The following is a 22,002-nucleotide window of genomic DNA, read 5'->3' on the forward strand; positions in this document are numbered from 1 at the left end:
CTGTGTCAAGTTTCATCGCCATGTGTGAGGAATAGCTGACATATGATGTGCAGTGCCCACAATAACAGACAAAACACTTCTGGACTCATAGTGTGCTCTGTGCGGCGTCGCCAATCCATTAGTCCATTTGCAGGCACCGGGAAAACCGCTAGGCAGTCCTCCGTCGGCCTTGCCAGACCTTGGAACTACCTCTGCTTGGTGCTTCCACCCACAGCCGCGGAAAACAGGAACACACTTACACAAACACATTCCTGCGCTAGGGCGGTGGCTTCCCTGCCTGCCGTGTCTCGGCCGCAATGTTGGGCCGTGGTTTCAAAGACGAGCGACGAACACCCGGGGATTTCGACGGCGGCTCGTCAGCGCCAGCGCCTACCTGTGACTTTTCACCGACGCTTTCCTCGTGGGAGCGCTTCCCAGCTATGAGGCCGGCAGCCTCCTGGCTGGAATCCATGGCCTCGCTGTTGTCTGGTCCTACGTTATCGGGATTTTCAGCAACAGCTCCCGCCGCTTCCTTCTGCGTGCTCACGGGTTCTGTTGGAAGGTCACGCTGCACTGGTACGTCCGTCGCAACTGCGGTGGACGTCTTCGCCCCTTGCTTCGTCAGGCGCGTCAACGTAGGTCCATCCCGTGTCGCTGGCTGCCCAGTTTCACAGGCCGCGTCCTCGGCGTCTGCCTCGTCCATTAGCAGCTCAGCCGTGTCTTCACTGGTCCCGGGGCCAGCAATGCTCGCATAAGTGCGGGCACATTGGCCGTCTTCGTGGCCGAACCGTCGGCAGGCTCCGCAACGTGGGACTCGGCACTCTTTTCGGATGTGGCCCGTATTGCGACAGCGTAGGCACAACGGGGGACAGCCTGGTACGACGACCAGCGCCAACTCAACGCTAACGTTCAGCTGGTGCGGCAAGTCGTCACGCTTAGCTCCGGCTTTCAATTTTAGTGTGACGAGCCTCGTTGTCGAGCCCTTTTCTAGCACACCACGCACTCGCCAACGCTCTCGAGCGATTTCCGTGACTTTCCCGTACGGCGCAAAGGCAGCACGTACGTCTTCGTCCGGTACGTTGTGCAAGGTAGATGTATACTGGTAGCGAAGGCTCCATAGACGCCCATTGGTCCAAAAAATGGCGGCTCATGGGCACTCCAGCGCCCCCTGGATTTTGGGGGGCAAACTACGCAAACGTGACGTAGAATGACGTCACGCATACGTATGCTTTTGGCGCGAATTATAAAGCGGTCTTTCTGTAGAAACCGCGTTTTCGAGCCCGTATCTCTCGAAGGTTGCTGCCTTTCAGCGCGCCCCAACCTTTGCCAGTCAAATGTGCTCGAGTTCCTGCTAGTTATGGCTTTGTTAATGTGCAATTGGGAACGCAATGAAAGTGACTGGTAAAGGAGGGGCAGCATAGAAAGGCAGCAACACTTCCAGACACTGGCGAAGCATGCATGATTCGTAGTGCAAATACTGGTGCTAGTACTTTTGAGAGCTTTTGAGTACAGCAAGGTATGATGCAAGGTATGATGCACAAAGCACTGGCTCAAGTGCACAGTTGGCAATAGAGTGTACGGCAAGTATGGTTTTCATAGTTTCATATTCATTGTTTATTGCAGCAACCAAACAAATACAGTCACAAAGCACACCCTTGGCACACAAACAAAAAATACATGTCACAGGCAGCACAAGCAGTATTGTTTAAGTTGGCTAATCATCTCAATAGTCACAGTGCAGAAGGAAAAAGCCCTGAAGTGCCACGAACGTTGTCAGTTAGGAAATTGAAAAGTATAGAAAACAATGCTACGACAGCTTCAATTGAAGCAAACATAACATGACATAAGTAGGCGCATCAACACAGACCATAGAGCACACTGGGATTATTCTTCACATTTAATTTCTTCAGCTGAAAGAATATAGCAGGTGCGTTTACATCTGCAAGGCAATGTTAAAGCCAGCTTTAGCACCCTCAAACGTGCTCAACGTAGGAGCAAATACCATACATTAAAAAAGACATGAAGCCAAGTACGCACGAACGGGTTACAGCTATGAAACACGAGCGAACAGCCCGGCGAAACCATATCGAAGTCAAGCGGGAATCGGTGTAGCGTGACACCAATGGTACTATCCACGCTGTCGCAGTGTACCGCCTTGGTGTACCACGGAGCATCGTTTCTTCACATGCCGCAAGCTCATCTTGAAATGAAGCGCTAAGCGCTTCAAAAGAAGAGCGCGAAGCGTGCAAAGACGGAAAAAGACTTCGCACTGGCCGCACGCCGAAGGAAACGACAAAACCGAGAAAACTGCCGCAGCGGTCCAGCGGGGTGCAAATCTTACCGAACGGTGACAGAGAAGCGACGTGCAAGGACGACGAAAACTTCGCAAAAGGAGCATTTTGAGACCGGCGAGCTAAATTTATACGCTTTACCAGGCGCGCCATCGCAGGCAGCTGGCGATAAGAAATCGCCACTGTGGCCGGGTTAGCCGGGTATCGAAACAAGGCCTGCAAAGACGCGCTGTAATGCACCGCACACTTATGAATAGGGGGCAGGTCAAGAGTGTTGCAAAAATACAAAATTTGCCAGGTTTTAATAAAATGACTTACCTCTTTCATAAAACAAGGTGCTAATATATTTTTTCTTTTCTATTGGCAGATTACATTCCAATTTTGTAGTTTTATCATTTATTTATATGAGTGTTTTGCCCCCCATCCTCTGGTTGTGCTGCAGTCGCGCTAAACCACTTTTCGGCCCAGCCTTCGCCACCACTATAAATCCGCCTTGCGTTGTGCAGCAGCCAGTGCAGCTTCAGTCGCACATCCTGATTGGTCGGGTCAATAACCAGGCAGCGGCTTTCTTTCACAAGCATTTCACCGACGCTCAACAACTTCGTTACGGCTTCGGAATCCTTGAGAGTGACTGCCCAGACGTGGCTCCTCCGATACGCCCCCAGGGCGATAACATCGGGGAAAGCGAATGCTGAGCTAGGGCATCCCGGAAATCCTCAACCCGGTACGGGCGGGCTCTGATATCGGCGTGCAAAAAAACTGTATTTACAACGAAACGCCCTGTAGGCAATCGTGGCAGAACAACCTGGTAAGCATTTTCCTCATCAGTAAGCCTGTTACCGCGGCCAGACATGGCCGCTGAAGCCGCTCCTACGGAGCCCGTCATCACACGTCCGTCACGCTCGGTGGCCGGAAGTAGAATCCCGACCACGAGGAGACGGAACCACTGGCTTACTGATGCTTAGTTATTGGCACAGAGGGCTAGAGCGAGAAAAAAGAATCTCCCCGTCGGGGAATCGAACCCCGGTCTCCCGCGTGACAGGCGGGGATACTGGCCACTATTTTTTTTCTTTATTGCCGGTATTTTGACCCGCATGAAAAGAAAACACATATTCATACATAAGCACTAAAACACAATCAACATCTTTGTTAAAACAACGGCCGCCCAGCTTGTGCGGTCACGCTCATACTAAAATTCCTTCATCGCCAGTAATAACTCAACACGTGATAGCCACTCTGGACTACATTCCAGCATCTTTTTCTCCTGAACAAAGTTGCTTATGCTTTCTTTGAAATATTGACGTGCCGGCCTTGCATCGAGATCGGCGTGCCTTACTGCCATTCTGCATTTCCAAATACTGTGTAGGGCATGATCAAATAAAATGGGGTACCGTCATCACTTTCAATTGGCAAGTAGCGAATTCCGTACCCATCAAGCGGAAATTCTTTTTTGATTGTGCGCTGAAGCACATCCCAAAGGAACACAGCATCCCAGCATTCAAGGAACACATGCTCAATTGTCTCCTCCTTTCTGCATATTATACAGTGAGTACCCCAGGGAACAAAAAAAACTTTTTCAGCCATCCACGGTTTGACAGTCAGAGTTCCAGTGTGTAATTTAAAAAGAAAGTCTTAACACCAGACGGGACTAACATTGCCTTAACACGCTTTAGTACCTTGTAACCTATAGCTTCCCTGTAAAGGGACCGATATAAAGGCACGGGGAGAACCACACTACAGAGGTCTTTATACAGTTTTTTCCGGTTGACTTCACTCAGGTATTGGAGTGAAAACCGCGCCGTCAAAAACCTACATGAAACCACAACTTCGCGTAGAAAACCATGCACTCCACCGGGCATACTGCCAGCAGAGACAACCATATTAGGCAAGTGCTTCCCCAGGCGAAGTTGACAGACAGTGTGTAGAAACGGGTGCTTAACGTCCCGAAGAAATAAATACCGATTGACAACCTGTCTCAAAAACAAATGTGACAAACTGAGTCCTCCATTTCGAACTCGTAGAAATAAATTGGTGCGGCTTGATCTCTCCCAGGAAGATGCCCACACGAACACTGCAAACACCCGATGAAATTTTTGGATATGAACCCTGGAGCAATGCAAGACTTGAAGGACATACCAAAGTTTGCTCACTAAAAATATGTTGCAAATTGTGGCTCTCGAGAACATTGACCAATTCCATCCATTCCATTTATTCACTCTTTCCCTCATTTTATCCACTTCACTCCTCCAGTAGGCTTCGCTGTCTTTGTAACACTCAAGAGGAACTCCCAAGTATTTAACAGGAGTCGTAGTAAAACTCATGTTGGCAAAAGTGTCTGGGGCCTCCGGCCAATCCCCGTGCCAGAATCCCAGGCACTTACTCCAGTTTACCGCGCTGCCACTGGCCGCACAAAAACTTTTAACACACTTAACAGCCTGTGTTACACTGTCGTAATCATTACAAAAGATGGCTATATCATCCGCATAAGCCAACAGTCGGACTTCTAACTGATGTAGTTTAAAACCGCGCATACAATCGCTCTGTATAACGCTCAAACAAAATGACTCTATATACAAACAAAACAACAGTGGCGAAAGAGGGCAACCCTGGCGCACCGAGCGTTTGACTGGAATGCGTGAACCCACAACCTTGTTGACAATTAGACTTGTCGTGCAATCCTGGTACGCCATGGCGACCCCATCTCGAATAATTCTACCCACATTCACATGATCTAGAATGCACAGAAGAATTTCATGAGGCACCCTATCGAAAGCTTTCTCCAGATCAATTTGGATCATTGCCACTTGTGTGCCCATTGCGTCGCAGCACTCAAGGATACTACGCGCTACATGTATATTTGAGAAAATAGATCGGCCTTTAATACCGCACGTTTGATGCGGCCCCACCAGGTCAGTAATGACTGTCTGCAATCGCTTAGCCAAAATTTTCATCATTATCTTATAGTCTCCATTTGTGAGGCAAATTGGACGGTAAGAAGTTACTCTGCGCAATACAGAGGGGTCTTCTGATTTCGGTATAAGAACAGTGTGGGAGGATGTGAAGGAAGGCGGCAGTACATTGAGATCGAATGCCTCATTATAGACAGCAGCTAAAACTGGTGAAATTATTCTTTTTAGACGTTTATAAAAGGCTGAGGTCAGACCATCCGGGCCCGGAGACTTCCCCGGCTGCAAGCTTTCAATAGCGTTTTTCACCTCCTCTACTGAGATAGCTGCCTCCAATAGTTCCTTCGTACTGTCGTCTAGGCTGGGCATCAACAAAAGGAAGTCCTTCTTGAAACGATCAATGTCAACTGAGCAGTTGGCAAATAACCCACTGTAGTGCTCGAAGAAAGCGCGCTCAATATCTTCTGCTGTGTCACTAACTTTTCCACCAACTTCAATTTCCACTATCTGATTGCGCCGCGCGTGCCACTTTTCTGCGCCCAACGCTCTTTTTGATGGAACTTCCCCCGCTATCAGCTTTTCAGCTCTCGCTCGCACCAGAGCACCGTGGTATCTTTCGATGTCGAACTGTTCTATTTTATGCTTTAGTGCGCGAATATCGTCCATGAACATGCCGGGTCTACTACACTCTTCACTGATCAATTTTTCCAAGTTTCCGCGCATCGTTTTTTCCTCTGCCCCCTTTTGTCTGCGTATAGCGCTCGCCCGCTCCAATGCTTTCATTTTAACTGTCTGCTTGAAGTTCTCCCATTTTTCTCTGTACGTCGTATTACCCATATGTTTCATTGCATCAACTTGCGTCGTCACGTCTGCCATAAAAATTTCATCATCCAGTAATTTTGAATTCAATTTCCATAACTGCCACTCGAAGCTTCTTTTCCTTTCTTTCGTGCTTGCTACTAGAAAACTGACTAAGCAGTGATCAGTAAATGAAACAGCGCTCACTCGGTACTCCTTGCAAAAGGGTACCAAATCAAGGCTTACGTATGCTCTATCCAAACGAGCGTGGCTCGAAGCCTGAAAATGGGTGTACTGCGTATTTCTTCCACCACCAAGGCATTCAGCCACATCCGCCAAACTACTGTTCCCTATTATTTCATTTAGGGCAGTCGTGCTTGCATCCTTGTACGGTCGGGTGCTAGTTTTGTCCCGGGATGAAAGAACGCAGTTGAAATCGCCAATAAGAATGACCAACCTATTACACTGGGTATACTGTTGTAGCTGTTCAAAAAACCTGCACCTTTCCCCGGCAACAGTCGGCGCATACAAACAGATTACACGCCACTCCAAGGACGACAACAAGAAATCACATACAATAAACCGTCCTGACGTGCATGACGTAACGGCTTCTATTTTAGCTCCTAGACTATGTCGGACCAACAATGCGCAGCCTGAAGAATATCCCACGGAATGGCTCACAATAGCACAGTATCGCGCTACGAATTGCTGCACCATGCCCCCGGTTTCCACGTCGCCCTCGACTTTCGTCTCCTGCACTGCTAGAATGTCAAGGTCAAAGTCGTTTAACAGGCGGTACAGTTGACTCTGCTTCCTCCTTCAGGCAAGCCCTCGGACATTTAATGTTGCCACGCGAATGGACTTATCCATAGTCATCATAGCAAGGCGGGAAAGAAAACCGGCGGCATGGCGTTACCTCACAACTGCGATTTGATCCGGAGTGTGCTAGCACAGGGCGGTCCTCACGGCGGCATAGGCGGCGTTTCCGCCGTCTTGCGCGCCGCCGAAGTGTTCGGCAGCGGTCGAAATGAAGGACGCCGTCCAACAGTCGTCTTGGCTGGCGGCTCGTCTGCAGCAACGACACTAAGCTCCTTCCCATTTTCGCCTGCGTCGTGAGGTCGCTTTGCAGCGGCACTAATACTGTCGCTGTCCATCACGGTGACTGGTGCCGGCTCGGTGGGTGGTTTCTCGCCTCCTCCGGGAGAGGGGTGGCCCGTAGTGCTTGCCTCATCCTTCTCGTTCCCGCCTTCTGCGTCGTCATGTCGCCGCTTGTCTGCGGGTTTATCTCCGCCGTCAATTAGTTGTTCCCCTTGAAAGTTTGACGATGCACCTTGCGTAACCAGGTTACGGCTCGTCCTTGCTGTTTCCTCTGAGTCTTCCTCGTCCATCAGGTGGTCCGATATGTCGTTTGCCTGCACTGGTCCGGCTACGCTGGCGTACGTCTTTGCGCAATCAGCATCGACGTGGCCGAAACGACGACAACGACTACAGCGCGGCACTTTGCAGTCGCGACGAATGTGCCCGGTGCTCTTGCAGCGCAGACACAGAGGAGCGCGGCCCGGCACAACAACAAGAGTTAGCTCTCCGGCTATCTTGAGCTGATGCGGAATATCGTCTATTTTGACGTCGGCATGCAATTTTATTCCAACTGTACGAGTCGTCGACCCTTTTTCAGTGACACCGAGCGCCCGCCACTTCTCCCGGGTCACTTCTAACACCTTCCCGTAGGGCGACAGTGCCACGCGAACGTCTTCGTCGGTAACGCCATGCAGCAACCAGTGCAGCTTTACGCGAACCTCTCGGTTATTCGGATCAATGAGCAAACATGGGCGATCCTTTACCTTCACGTCGACGGCCAAAAGCAGCTTCTGAGCAGCATCAGCAGTTGTCATTGTCACAGCCCACACGTGGTTCATTTGATACGCCACAACGTCGGGAAGCGCACCAAGGTTGGCCAAAGTGTCCCGGTAGTCTTCAACACGATAGGGCCGGGATCTTGGATCGCCGTGCATGAAAACGGTGTTGGCGACGATGCGTCCGGATGGCAGATTGGGCAGAATAACCTGATAATCTTCGGCAGTAGCCGCAAAAAACCTGTTACCGCGGCCCGACTGGGCCGCTGAAACCGCTCCGACGGAGCTCATGATAACGCGTCCGTCACGCTCGGTGGCCGGAAGTCGAATCCGGGGATACTGGCCACTATACTAACGACGAGACGGAATCACTGGCTTACCGATGCTTAGTTATTGGCACAGAGAGCTAGAGCGAGAAAAAAGAAGCTCCCCGTCGGGGAATCGAACCCCGGTCTCCCGCGCGACAGGCGGGGATACTGGCCACTATACTAACGAGGAGACGGAACCACTGGCTTACCGATGCTTATTTAGCGGCACAGAGGGCTAGAGCGAGAAAAAAAGCTCCCCGTCGGGGAATCGAACCCCGGTCTCCCGCGTGCCAGGCGGGGATACTGGCCACTATACTAACGAAGATTTTTTTTCTTTATTGCCGGTAAACAATACATAAAAATCTCTAGCCACACTTTGGCCGAGACAATGGGTTAAAACTTTTTCATGTTAATCAGTTCATCCGTAACTGCCACCCAGTCCGGCGGCTGGGGTTGACTCCGGAGAACATCTCTCAGGAAAACTGCACTTTCTATAAAGTTTTCTCTCACTGGTCGCACATTTGCGTCAGCGTGCCTGGCCGCGATTCTCGTTTTCCAGATGCTGTGGAGGCCCAAAAGCATAAACATGTCGTAAGGAACTTCCTCATTTTCTATAGGTAGGAACCGGATGCCCTAAGGAGTTACAGGAAGTTCTTTCTTTAATGTTCCTTGCAAGATGTCCCAGTGGAAAACCGGGTCCCAGCAGTCGATAAACACATGTTCGATGGTCTCGGGTTTTTTGCAGAGTATGCAGTCAGTGATCCAGGGCACAAAAATGCCTTTATCGTTTAGCCATGTTTTCACCGGAAGGGTACCGGTATGAAGTTTAAAGAAAAAGGATTTGACAGTCGGTCTTACCGGCATCTTCTTAACTCGCTTTAACACATCTTTGCCTGGGCCTCCGCAGCAAAAGGAACGGTATAAGGGAGCAGGTATAAATATATCTAGCAAATCTTTGTACAGTTTTTTCCTGGGTACAGCAGATAGATACTGTGTAGAAAAGTGAGCGCTCAAAGTGCGGAAGGCTGCCACAACTTCACGCAAAAAACCTGTTACAGCACAATTCATGGCCGGGTAACTGGACACAACAAATTCCGGCAACACGTTGCCTAAGCGCACCTGCAACATTGTGCGCAACAAAGGATCGGTTTGATCACATAGAAACAAAAATGTTCAGACAACTTGCTTCAGAAACAAATTAGAAAGACCAAGGCCGCCCCTTTTGACCGGAAGGAACAGATTACATCGACTTGTTCGCTCCCAATTTGAGCTCCAAATAAAGACAGCAAACACTCTATGCAGCTTCTGCAGGTTTACTCCGGTAATGAGCACGAACTGCAATAAATACCGAATTCTGGCTATTAAAAATACATTGCACACACTTGCGCGCGCGAAAACAGAAAGGTCACGTCCTTTCCAGCCATCCGCTTTTTTCCTTGTACTCTGCGTTATCTCACCCCACAACTCCGTACTGCTTTTATAGTGCTCCAAGGGTACCCCCAAGTACTTCGCAGGGGAGGTCGTCCACTTTATGTTAGCAAACACGGCAGGTGTGCTATCCCAATCACCGTGCCAAAAACCTATGCACTTATCCCAGTTAATTTCGGACCCAGTCTTTTTGCAATATTCCCCCGCAACTTTCACAACTTCTTTAACGCTTTCTTGATCCGCGCAAAAAACAGCATATCATCAGCGTAAGCAAGCACTTTTACTTGCGCCGACAGAAGAGTGAAACCGCAGATCCCATCATTGTGCAACAGTGATAACAGAAAAGGCTCAAGGTAGATCGCAAAGAGCAAAGGCGAGAGCGGGCAACCCTGCCTGACCGAAGAACACACAGGTACAGGTTCAGTCAGCTGTTTGTTTACTATAATTCGGGTAACACAGTTGTCGTACGCCATCTGTACACCTTGTATTATCACAGAGCCGACGTTGGCATATTCTAGAATGGCGAAAAGAATGTCGTGCGACACTCGATCGAAGGCCTTTGCAAGGTCAAGCTGTATCATGGCAACTCGGCCCCCGAAGGCATCGCAGCATTCAAGAACAGTTCTAGCAATGTGCACATTTGTTCCAATGGTGCGACCTTTAATACCGCACGTTTGGTGGGGCCCTACAAGGTCCTTTATGACCTTTTGCAGTCTGTTTGCAAGAATCTTCATAAACACTTTATAGTCAACGTTGGTTAGGCTTATCGGGCGATAAGCCCCAACGGACAGAAGTTTAGCCTGGTCCTCACTCTTGGGTATTAAAACCACGTGTGCTGTTTTAAACGATGGTGGCATTTTCTTTGTCTCATAAATTTCGGTGAAGACGCAGTGGAGAGCTTGGGTGAGTTCGGCTTTGAACTTCTTATAAAATTCACTACCTAAGCCGTCAGGACCGGGAGATTTTCCGGCACTCAGCTCTTCGATTGCTCTTCCCACTTCGCTTACGCTGATTGGTACCTCCAGAACTTGTTTTATATCGTCTCCTAGTTATGGCATACGGGACAAGAACGTGTTTGCAAACCCCTCTTCTTCAAGCCGTCGCCGCCCAAGAAATTCCCGATACTGCTCAACAAACGCCAACTGAATCACTTTGCTATCATTTGTTAACTCGTTTCTCTACCTGATTTGTCTTACTTCATTCTGAGTCGCGTACTTCTTTTCGTCACTAAGCGAGCGTTTAGTAGCTACTTTGTCAGGCCCGGGACGCTCAGCACGGGCCCGTATCATGGCAGCTATATACTGGTCTTTTTCGATAATCTCAAGTTTACTTTTTGTATCTCTTATTTCTTTCTTATATCTTCCCGGCTGGGAACTTTCCAGGCTTGCGAGCAAGTCAAGTTGGCAATGTAGTTCTTTTTCTTTAACACGTTTATCGTGGCATATGATGCTTGCCCTTTCAATCGCGTTTATTTTCACTTGCTGTATGAAATCTTCCCACCTAATTACCCAGTTCCCAGGCTCTGCTGATAGCAATGCTTTAATGCATTCATTAACTTTAATGTCGAAGCGTTCATCCTCGTGTAACTGTGCGTTAAACTTCCACAGGTCCCACGAGAAACGAGATTTCTTGTCTTTTTTTCCCCAAGGGTAAACGTAACTAAGCTGTGGTCGGTAAAAGACATGTGTTTTACCTCGTAGCTATTGCACAAAGGAATCAGATCAAGCGACACATACGCTCTGTCAAGTCTCGCGTGACTTTCACCCTGGAAGTGAGTAAAATGCGGCGCTACCGAAAGAACTTCAGCAACATCATCTAAACCATTTTCTTGCACAATCGAATTCAACAATTCCGCACTTTTGTCACGAAGGAGTCTTTTTGTAATTCTATCCTCTGCTTTACAAACGCAGTTTAAGTCGCCCAAAAGCACAATTAACCGCTCACAGCACACATATTGTTCAAGGCGCTCAAAAAATTCCTTGCGCTCGTTCTCCCTGTTAGGGGCATACACGCATATGACTCTCCATAGCAAATAGAAATAACAAAAATCCACTACAACCAAACGGCCAGTTTGACACACAGTTAAATTCTGCTCGACAATCCCCAGAGAATTCCTAATTAATACAGCACAACCGCCCGATGTGCCAGAAGAATGGCACACACAAACATTGTAGCGTGCAGTAAAAGGCTGCACCATAAGGTCCGCCTGTTCCTGTCTTTCGACTTTCGTCTCCTGTACGGCTATTATGTCGAGGTCATTATCAACGAACAGCCGGCTTAGTTGGTACTGACGCTTCTTGGAATGCGAAACGCTCTGAGAGGTGTAGAAGCCATCTAGTTTTGGTACAGGAGACATATGGTGCATACCTCGGGACACAAGGCGACGGTGCGGGTGACTTGCCCAGTCTAATGTGTTCGATGGGTGCGGTGGCGGTAATCCAACGTCCTTTACACAAGTGCCTCGTGCGTATGGACTGGAAAATCAGCCCATGCAGTCCGTCACCGAAAAAGGCCATCTCACGCCCAGAGAAAACACTCACAGCCGCGCGCTAGACGTGGGAGGTAAGCACCGTGCTGTTGAGTCCTTCCTTTTGAGTTAAAATGGCTCCCGCCTCCGCCTTACGCTAAATGTCCGGGGCCTGGCGACCAGGAAAAAACAAGGCCAGGTGTATCGACTTATTACAGAGCGCGAGATAGATGTATTGGCCGTGCAAGAGACGAAAGTGGACGGCAACGAAAGAACCGACAGCATGGTGCGACGTTTCACAGCTAGATTTTTTCCTATCGTCAGTCATGCAGTGGGGACATCTGCTGGTTGCGTGCTCTTTGTAAAGAAGATACCGGGGCTAGAGGTGCAAGCTTATTTTTCGTGTGTGTCTGGCCGGTGTATTGTCCTTGACTTTTCACTGAATAGCATTGAGTGGCGCATTGTTGTCGTGTATGCACCGAATGTGGTAGAGGAAAGAGTTGCTTTTTTCCAAAGCCTCCAAGAGCGCGTTCACACGGAGAGGCAGCTCATCGTCTTAGGCGACTTCAATTGTGTCCTAAATGCGCGTGATAAGTCAAACATCCGTGGGTTCCGAGACAGGAGCACTGAAGTGTTGATCAGAATTATTGATAACGGGAACCTCGAGGATGTGGTTGAATGGCTTGAGGGTGCGCGGGCAGTGAAGTTCACCCATTTTCAGGGCTCAAGCCATGCACGGCTGGACCGCATTTATACATACGTTGACCTTGCCCCTGTATGCAGCCAGTACAAAGTTGTGGGAGTGTCCTTCTCAGACCACTGTTTAGTTGAGTGCTGCCTCGGAAGTGTCAAGTGAAGCAAGGCATTTTCATGGGATATGTGGAAGCTAAACAACACGCTTCTTCGCGATTATGTGTACTACCGAGCAGTAAAGGATGAAATAGGGAAAATAAACCCGTGCAAGAACCTGAAAATTTGGCAACAGTGGGAGCTAAGCAAAGAATCTTAAAAATCAAAGCAATAGAAAGGGCCACTTGTATCCGGGTAAGGAAAATAAGACGAAGCTGAGTTAAGGGCACTGCTGCAAATGTTGCTGAAGCAGGAATGCAAAGCGCCTGGGCAATAGATAGAAGATGTCAGGAAAACCAAGCAAAAGATAGAGCTCATGGATGAACGGCGTTATCGCGGAGCACTGGTGAGGGCGAGGGCGGAAGACACAGCTGCTGGCGAAGCGCCAGCAAAACGTGCTCTCGGTCTAGAAAAAACCCACGCTGAAAGTAATCACATCGATAAAATAGAATGGGGGGTATCTTATCGGCAGACACTGACCACATCGAAACAGCCTTTAAAGAATTCTACGAGAAGCTTTTTTTCATGGCATCCGGTAGACGCAGTCGCATTTAAGCATCAGTTTCTTGGTACAATGCCACGGCTGGACGAAGAAAAGAAAACGAAAGTGGAACTAGCAATAACTGAAAACGAAGTAGCGCAAGCGATAGATGAATTAAACCTCGGGAAATCACCAGGACCAGATGAATTCAGTGCGGCATTTTATAAAGAATTTAAGCATGAAATTTCCCCGGTGCTGTGTACAATGTTTAATGAAGCCTATAGAATAAACTTTTTGCCTCCGTCTTTTGGGACTTCCCATACAGTACTCATTCCGAAAACTGATGATATAGAGAAATTGCAATCTGTTACCGCATATCGACCAATAGCACTCACTAATGTCGACTACAAAATCTTTATGAAGGTATTAGCGCGAAGACTGCAAACAGTGATATCGGATATTGTTGGACCTCACCAGACATGCGGAATAAAAGGGCGATCGATTTTTTCCAGCATTCACAAAGCGCGCAGTGTACTTGAAAGCTGCGATGATATTAATGGGCGAGTGGCCATGCTTCAGATTGATCTCGAAAAAGCTTTTGATTGTGTTCCTCATGAAATCTTGTTTTCCGTTTTAGACCATGTGAATGTCGGTTCAGTTATTCGCGAGGGTGTAGCCCTGGCGTATCGAAAGTGCACGACAAGATTGATCGTTAACAAGTGTCTGGGGGCTCCCATTAGCGTGCAGCGTTCGGTGCGTCAGGGCTGCCCCCTCAGCCCTCTCTTATTCTGTATCTACATTGAAACACTGTGTAGGAAAATAATAGAAAACAATAGCATTAATGGGTTTCGATTGCAATCTGCTGAAGTTAAGCTGCTGGCGTATGCTGACGACGTTGCTGTATTCACGGTTGATCAGGGAAGCATAAGCGAAGCTGTCGGGTGTGTACGCGAGTTCAGCGAAGTCACCAGTAGCGGGGTTTATTGGTCCAAATGTCTCGGACTCTGGCATGGATGGTGGCCATCCCACCCGGACCATTTCGCCAACGTACCGTGGGCGACGACCCCGGGCAAGTATTTGGGCGTTCCGCTCGATGCTTATCGCGAAAGCGAGCTGTATTGGAAACAGCAAACGAAAGAAGCACGTGACAGAGCTGAAAAATGGAAAGGCACCAATCTCTCAATTTTCGCCAAAGCTACAGTATGCAATCTTTTTTTATTAGCAAGCTCTGGTATGTCATGCAAGTTTTGCATTGCTCTCGGGTGAACATTCAAAAGCTACACCGGATTTTTGCCGTCTTTATATGGGGTTCCGGATGGGAACGTTGCAGCCGAACGAACCTTTTCCGGCGGGTAAAAGACGGGGGCCTGGGGCTAGGGCACCTCTTTTTAAGGCAACTGGTGAACCGTTTTTGTTTTTTCGCGATGTCTCAGACCCGTTCCTGCGCACCGTGTGCCAGGTGAGGCGGCGGCGATTGCTGCCCGAGTTTGTTGTTTCCACAGAAGAGGTCGCGGGTGGAATTTTTGGTTACTACAAAGAGATTGTAACAAGTGTTAGGTTTCTTTCAGCGCGTTTTTCCAGCGATTATTTGTATAAAACTAAAAGAAAAAAGTTGTACCACGATCTTTGTGATATTGTTTTTCCAGAGCCCATGTACAGGGCCTTGTACAGTGGAGGTCCGGGAGCTGATGTTTTAAAAAGGGTGAAGAAAATGCAGGTGCCACCAGGAGTAAAGACCTTTTTTAAGTTACACACCGGGACACTGCCAGTTAAAAAGTTTTTGGAGGGAAAGGATTTCTTTTTACCGTGGGGATCGAACTGCTTAATTTGTAAACAGCCCGAAACAATAGACCATGTTTTTTTGCATTGCTGGGAAGGGGTTTATTTCTGGGATGTGCTACAAAGGACAATAAAGAAAGAGCTACCACTTGACGCGCAGGGCATTCGTTATTTAAGCACTGACAATGAGGATGGGGCACCATTTGATCTCATAATGCTCTTGGGCCTCCACTGTATATGGCGCTCCAGAATGGCAGGCTATTATTGCGACAAAGACGCACGACCTGCCCGAATTTATTTTCGGGAAAAAATGGACTGCTTTCTGGCCATCCAGAAAGCCGCTGCGGAGCCTCCAGAGTGGCTCTCGAGGCTAGAGCCGCTCTGTATGCTTCGTGAATTTTAGAATGACGAAGCCAGACTCATGCTGGCTGACCACGACAGTGTCTTATGTACATAGTGTTTTGTGTGGTTTTTGTTGAGTGTTTTTTGGTTAAATGTTATGAGCCAAAGCCAGGCAATAAAGAAAAAAAACGCTATGTACATACGACACTGTCGTGGCCAGTATCCCCGCCTGTCACGCGGGAGACCGGGGTTCGATTCCCCGACGGGGAGCTTCTTTTTTCTCGCTTTCGTCCGCTGTGCCGTTAGCTAAGCGTAGATGAGCCAGAGCTTCCGTCTCCTCGTTAGTATAGTGGCCAGCATTCTACTTCCGGCCACCGAACGTGACGGACGCAGAATCATGAGCTCCGGCGGAGCGGCGACGGCGGCCCTTGCTGGCCGCGGAAACAGGATCACCGATAGCGACGACACGGATTATCAGCTGATACTGCCCCAACTGCCAACAGGAAGCATCAATTTGAACACCCTGTTTTTGCATGGCGACCTGTGAGCGAGGCCCTACCGGGTCGAAGATTTTAGGGATGCTCTCGTGCCTACCGGTTTGCTGCCGGGTGTGGTCGCCCTGGTAGCCTACCAGGTCAACCACGTGTGGGCAGCACCCTGAACGGCGCGGAGGCTACAAGGCGACTGCTGGCCTTTAAGGAACTGAAGGTGAAGAACCGTCGCTGCGTCATCATCGACCCGCAGGATCATCAGGTGAGGCTTAGGCTTCACTGGCTGCTGCACGGCGTGGCCGACGAGGATGTGCGGAGCGCACTAGCGGCGTTTGGGACTGTCATGGACGTTAGCACAGAGCGGTGGCGTGTGCAAGGTATGAGCGACAAGGGTTCCATGACGACGACGGTCGTTCTGAAGTTCAAGAAGGGCATGACAGTTGAAAATTTGCCGCATCAAATACGGGTGGGAGGAGAACTGGCCTTAGTCGTGGCACCCGGTCGTCCGATGCAGTGCTTGCGCTGTCACGGCACTGGCCACGTCCGGAGAGAATGCAAGGTGCCGCGCTGCTCGAACTGCCGGCGTTTCGGAGACGCGGACTCCCAGTGCGTCCACACGTATGCCTCAGCAATGGGCCCGGGGGAAAGGGATGAAGCCGAGCACTTAATGAACGCGACCGAGGCAGAGGACGCGGCGAAGGGGACTGGCGAGCCGCTGCCTACCACTGTGGCAGAGCAAGCAGCCCTCGCTGGTGAACCGCAGGACACAAGCGCGGAACGTCCGAGTGAACCGTCGCCTGGTCCACCACTGGTGCAGCAGAGTGTCGACAAAAGCGGAGCGAGTACTCATGCACTGCCGTTTCTATCGTCTAACGAAACGCCCCCCGAAGTCTCCGGAGACCACGACGACCAGGAAATCGCAAGCAGCGTTGAAGTGCCGCCAGTGAAAGCGGTGCAAGGACGGCGGGCTACCTTCAAGCCACGGCCAAATGTCAACGCGGAAAGAAAGCCTGCCGACAAGCCACCGCCATCGAGAAGCGAGAGCAGACAACCAGACGGCCCCGGAGGCGTCTAGCGGTACGCTAGATGCTAAAGGTGAGCACCATGCTCCGGGCCTCCCTCCTACTGAGAACCGAACTAGCTCCTGAACCAGCCCTCTGTGTAGCTACGTTGAATGTCAGAGGTTTAGGACAGAAACGAAATCAAAGTCATTTGTATCGGATGGTAACAGAAAATGACATTGACATTCTCGCCGTCCAGGAGATCAAAGTCGAGGGAGAGGGGGAGACCGGGAGCATGGTGCAGCGTTTCACAGCAACGTACTACGCCGTAGTTAGCCACGCTGTAGGACTGTCAGCAGGATGTGTACTCTTTTTGAAAACGTTGCCCGGTCTTAATATTCAAAGCATCATGTCATGCCCATCTGGGAGATTAATAGTGTGTGATTTCCTTTTGTGTAACGCGGAATATCGAGTGAATTGTGTGTACGCGCCGAACACATTGGAGGAAAGACAATTTTTTTGCTTATGTTAGGCAGTACATGATGCCTGAGAAACGCCTCATAATTATGGGGGACTTTAACTGAGTACTGAGTTCTGCGGACAAAACCAGCTGCACAGCTTTTCGAGACAGGAGTACGGAGTTATTAGCTGAGGTCGTTGCCGAAGCGGAATTAGCAGATGTGGCTGAATGCCTACAGAGCGCATGCGCGGTAAAGTACACTCATTTCCAGGGTTCTAGCCACTCACGCCTGGATCGCATATACGTTGCTCTGGATGTGATCCCGATGTGCCGTAGCTACGATGTTGTACCAATATGTTTTACTGATCACTGCCTCGTTAAATGCGCAATAGGAACAAAGAAACAACTGAAACACTTTGTATGGGACATGTGGAAAATGAACTCTATGCTACTTGGCGACGAACAATTTGTAACAAAAGCATTAGAAGATATTAACAGAATAAAACCAAACACTAGCCTTAATCTGGGTCAGCAGTGGGAACTATGCAAGCAGCAGATTAAAGTCACAGCAATTGACAGGGCCAGTGCGATTCGTTTCGAAGGAAAAATGAAGGAAACCGAGCTGCGCACAATATTGGAGAAACTGATAGCAGAGGAGTGCAAAACGCCCGGCATTTTCAAAGATGATATCAGGAATGTAAAGCAGAAACTGCAGTTGATCGAAGAAGAGCGCTATCGCGGTGCGCTGGTGCGTGCACGAACAAATTCACTGAAAGCAGGCGAGGTACCTACGAAGCGGGCTTTAGGGATTGAAAAGACAAACGCCCGACGAAACCACATAGCCGAGATAGAGCGGAATGGCGTCGTGGTGAATGATAACGAGGGCATTCGGCACCAGTTTTCTGAGCATTATCAGGCGCTATTTGCGTTTCATCATGCAGACTTGGACGGATTTAAAAAGACATTTCTTGGCCATATGCCGCGACTGGACGATAAGATAAAAGAATTCTTGGAGCGACCAATAAGTGAAAGTGAAGTGTGCCTAGCAATTGAAAACTTAAACGACGGAAAGTCGCCTGGGCCCGATGGCTTATCCGCCTCGTTTTATAAGTTTTTCAAAGAAAAGCTGGCTGCAGTGCTCACGGTATAGTGTTCAATGAGGCGTACCACATGAAAGTTTTACCACAGTCTTATAGTACATCACACACTGTTCTTATACCTAAGACTGATGCCGCAGAAAAACTTAGACTGGTGTCATATTACAGACCAAGCTCTTTAACTAATGTTGACTACAAAATTTTTATGAAAGTTTTAGCGAGAAGACTCCAAACAGTGATTAAAGACCTAGTAGGCTGCCACCAGACATGTGGAATCAGGGGCAGGTCTATAGTGACTAACATACATAAGATGCGGTGCGTGCTTGAGTGCCGTGACATCATGAAAGCTTGTGTCGCTGTGCTGCAGCTCGACCTACAGAAGGCCTTTGGCTGTGTCCCACATGTTATTTTGTTCGCTATTCTCGATCATATTAATGTCGGTTCGATTATCAAAGATGGAGTGGGCATGGCGTACAGGAATTGCACCACGCACCTTATCATAAACAAGAGTCTGGGGGCCCCCATTGTCGTGCAGCGTTCTGTACGCCAGGGTTGCCCACTCAGCCCACTTTTATTTTGTCTTTACACTGAAACACTGTGCTTGGCTATTATTCAGAATGATTCGATTCGCGGGTTTCAACTGCAAGCTTCTGAAGTAAAGCTCTTAGCATATGCCGATGATGTCGCCGTATGCTGCATCGACCAAGGAAGTATTACAGCAACGGTTGAAGTAGTGAAGTGTTTCCGGGATCTCACGGGCAGTTTAATTAACTGGGGTAAATGCCTGGGATTCTGGCATGAAGAATGGCCGACAACCCCAGACACATTTGCTGGCGTGACGTGGGTGAACACCCCAGCGAAGTACCTAGGTGTCCCTCTGGAATGCTACAAAAACAATGACGACCTCTGGCTAAGCCAGCTGCACGAAACGCGAGAAAAAGCAGACAGGTGGAAGGGGGTTCCCCTTTCTTTCTTCGCCAGGGCCACAGTGTGCAATCTTTTTTTTGTAAGTAAGTTGTGGTATTTGATGCAGGTACTGCACTGCTCGCGGCTGAATGTGCAAAGGCTACACAGAGTGTTCGCCACCTTTATATGGGGCATCGCAATGGGAAAGATGTAGTCGAACGAACTTGTTCAGAAGGGTGAAAGACGGCGGTTTTAGCCTGTCGCATCTCTTTGTGCGACAGCTCGTTAATAGGTTTATGTTTTTTCGTGACACGAGCGATCCTTTTTTACGCACAGTGTGCGAAGTCAGATTAAGAGGTGCGTTGCCTAGTTTTCTTGTTGGAACAAATGTGATGCTTGGATCCATTTCAGGTTTTTTCAAGGAGGTCGTGACTAGTGTACGATTCTTGTCGGCGCGTTTTATCGGTTGATTATGTTTCTTCAGTGAAAATAACAACACTGTATAAAGATGTGTGTGACAGCATTTTTCCGGAACCATTGTACAGAGCCTTGCATAGTGGAGAACCCGGTCAGAATGTTTTGAAAAGGGTAAAGAGAATGCAGGTGACGCCTGGAATGAAATCCTTTTTCTTCAAGCTACACACTGAAACACTGCCAGTAAAGAAATTCCTAGAGCAACGGGGCTTTTTCTTACCGTGGGGAGCTGACTGTATGATATGCAAACAGCCCGAAACTATAGATCATGTTTTTCTGCATTGCTGGGAAGGTGTGTACTTTTGGGATGTTCTGCAGCGAACGGTCAAAAAAGATTTTCCACTGGACCCACACGGCATTAGATACCTAGCAATAAACAAGACGGAATTCCATTCGACCTCATAATGCTGGCCGGACTCCACTCTGTATGGCGCTCCCGCATGGCCGGTTTCCATTGTGATCCGGATGCGAGGCCCGCACGGATGTATTTTCGCGAGAGTATAGCGAGATTTGTTGAAGGGCAGAAGTCGCTTGAGCCTGTACCACAGTGGCTGCCGAGAGTAGAAGCCTTGACAGCGCTGAAAGAATTTTAATATGACAACGTCAGTACAAAGCTGACTGCTGCGGCATTTTTGTCTGCCTTATTTTTTGTTTCTATTTCTGTGTACCATCATGTGTTACTGCGCACTGTCGGAGACCGGCAATAAAGAAAAAAAAATAGTATAGTGGCCAGTATCCCCGCCTGTAACGCGGGAGACCGAGGTTCGATTCCCCGACGGGGAGCTTCTTTTTTCTCGCTCTAGCCCTCTGTGCCAATAACTAAGCATCGGTAAGCCAGAGATTCCGTCTCCTCGTTAGTATAGTGGCCAGTATCCCCGCCTGTCACGCGGTAGACCGGGGTTCGATTCCCCGACGGGGAGATTCTTTTTTCTCGCTCTAGCCCTCTGTGCCAATAACTAAGCATCGGTAAGCCAGTGATTCCGTCTCCTCGTTAGTATAGTGGCCAGTATCCCCGCCTGTCACGAGGGAGACCGGGGTTCGATTCCCCGACGGGGAGATTCTTTTTTCTCGCTCTAGCCCTCTGTGCCAATAACTAAGCGTCGGTAAGCCAGTGATTCTGTCTCCTCGTTAGTATAGTGGCCAGTATCCCCGCCTGTCACGAGGGAGACCGGGGTTCGATTCCCCGACGGGGAGCTTCTTTTTTCTCGCTCTAGCCCTTTGTGCCAATAAGCATCGGTAAGCCAGTGATTCTGTCTCCTCGTTAGTATAGTGGCCAGTATCCCCGCCTGTCACGAGGGAGACCGGGGTTCAATTCCCCGACGGGGAGCTTCTTTTTTCTCGTTCTAGCCCTTTGTGCCAATAACTAAGCATCGGTAAGCCAGTGATTCCGTCTCCTCGTTAGTATAGTGGCCAGTATCCCCGCCTGTCACGAGGGAGACCGGGGTTCGATTCCCCGACGGGGAGATTCTTTTTTCTCGCTCTAGCCCTCTGTGCCAATAACTAAGCGTCGGTAAGCCAGTGATTCTGTCTCCTCGTTAGTATAGTGGCCAGTATCCCCGCCTGTCACGAGGGAGACCGGGGTTCGATTCCCCGACGGGGAGCTTCTTTTTTCTCGTTCTAGCCCTTTGTGCCAATAACTAAGCATCGGTAAGCCAGTGATTCTGTCTCCTCGTTAGTATAGTGGCCAGTATCCCCGCCTGTCACGAGGGAGACCGGGGTTCGATTCCCCGACGGGGAGATTCTTTTTTCTCGCTCTAGCCCTCTGTGCCAATAACTAAGCGTCGGTAAGCCAGTGATTCTGTCTCCTCGTTAGTATAGTGGCCAGTATCCCCGCCTGTCACGAGGGAGACCGGGGTTCGATTCCCCGACGGGGAGCTTGTTTTTTCTCGTTCTAGCCCTTTGTGCCAATAACTAAGCATCGGTAAGCCAGTGATTCCGTCTCCTCGTTAGTATAGTGGCCAGTATCCCCGCCTGTCGCGCGGGAGACCGGGGTTCGATTCCCCGACGGGGAGCTTCTTTTTTCTCGCTCTAGCCCTCTGTGCCAATAACTAAGCATCGGTAAGCCAGTGATTCCGTCTCCTCGTTAGTATAG

At 49.3% G+C, this 22,002-nt stretch overlaps 3 non-coding genes and 2 pseudogenes across 3 annotated transcripts; 1 reads left to right on the top strand and 4 right to left on the bottom strand.

The window, feature by feature from the left end:
• Positions 1-256: 256 nt before the first annotated feature.
• Positions 257-3,156, bottom strand: LOC144107277 (uncharacterized; annotated as a pseudogene).
• Positions 3,157-3,929: 773 nt separating this feature from the next.
• Positions 3,930-9,203, bottom strand: LOC144107278 (uncharacterized; annotated as a pseudogene).
• TRNAD-GUC (transfer RNA aspartic acid (anticodon GUC)) lies at positions 8,254-8,325 on the bottom strand. Its single transcript has one exon. It is a non-coding gene; the product is annotated as a tRNA-Asp (tRNA).
• TRNAA-GGC (transfer RNA alanine (anticodon GGC)) lies at positions 8,389-8,460 on the bottom strand. Its single transcript has one exon. It is a non-coding gene; the product is annotated as a tRNA-Ala (tRNA).
• Positions 9,204-21,850: 12,647 nt separating the features above from the next.
• TRNAD-GUC (transfer RNA aspartic acid (anticodon GUC)) lies at positions 21,851-21,922 on the top strand. The gene has a single exon. It is a non-coding gene; the product is annotated as a tRNA-Asp (tRNA).
• Positions 21,923-22,002: the final 80 nt, after the last annotated feature.

Source organism: Amblyomma americanum, chromosome 10 (genome assembly GCF_052857255.1).
Source record: "Amblyomma americanum isolate KBUSLIRL-KWMA chromosome 10, ASM5285725v1, whole genome shotgun sequence".
Lineage (NCBI taxonomy): Eukaryota > Metazoa > Arthropoda > Arachnida > Ixodida > Ixodidae > Amblyomma > Amblyomma americanum.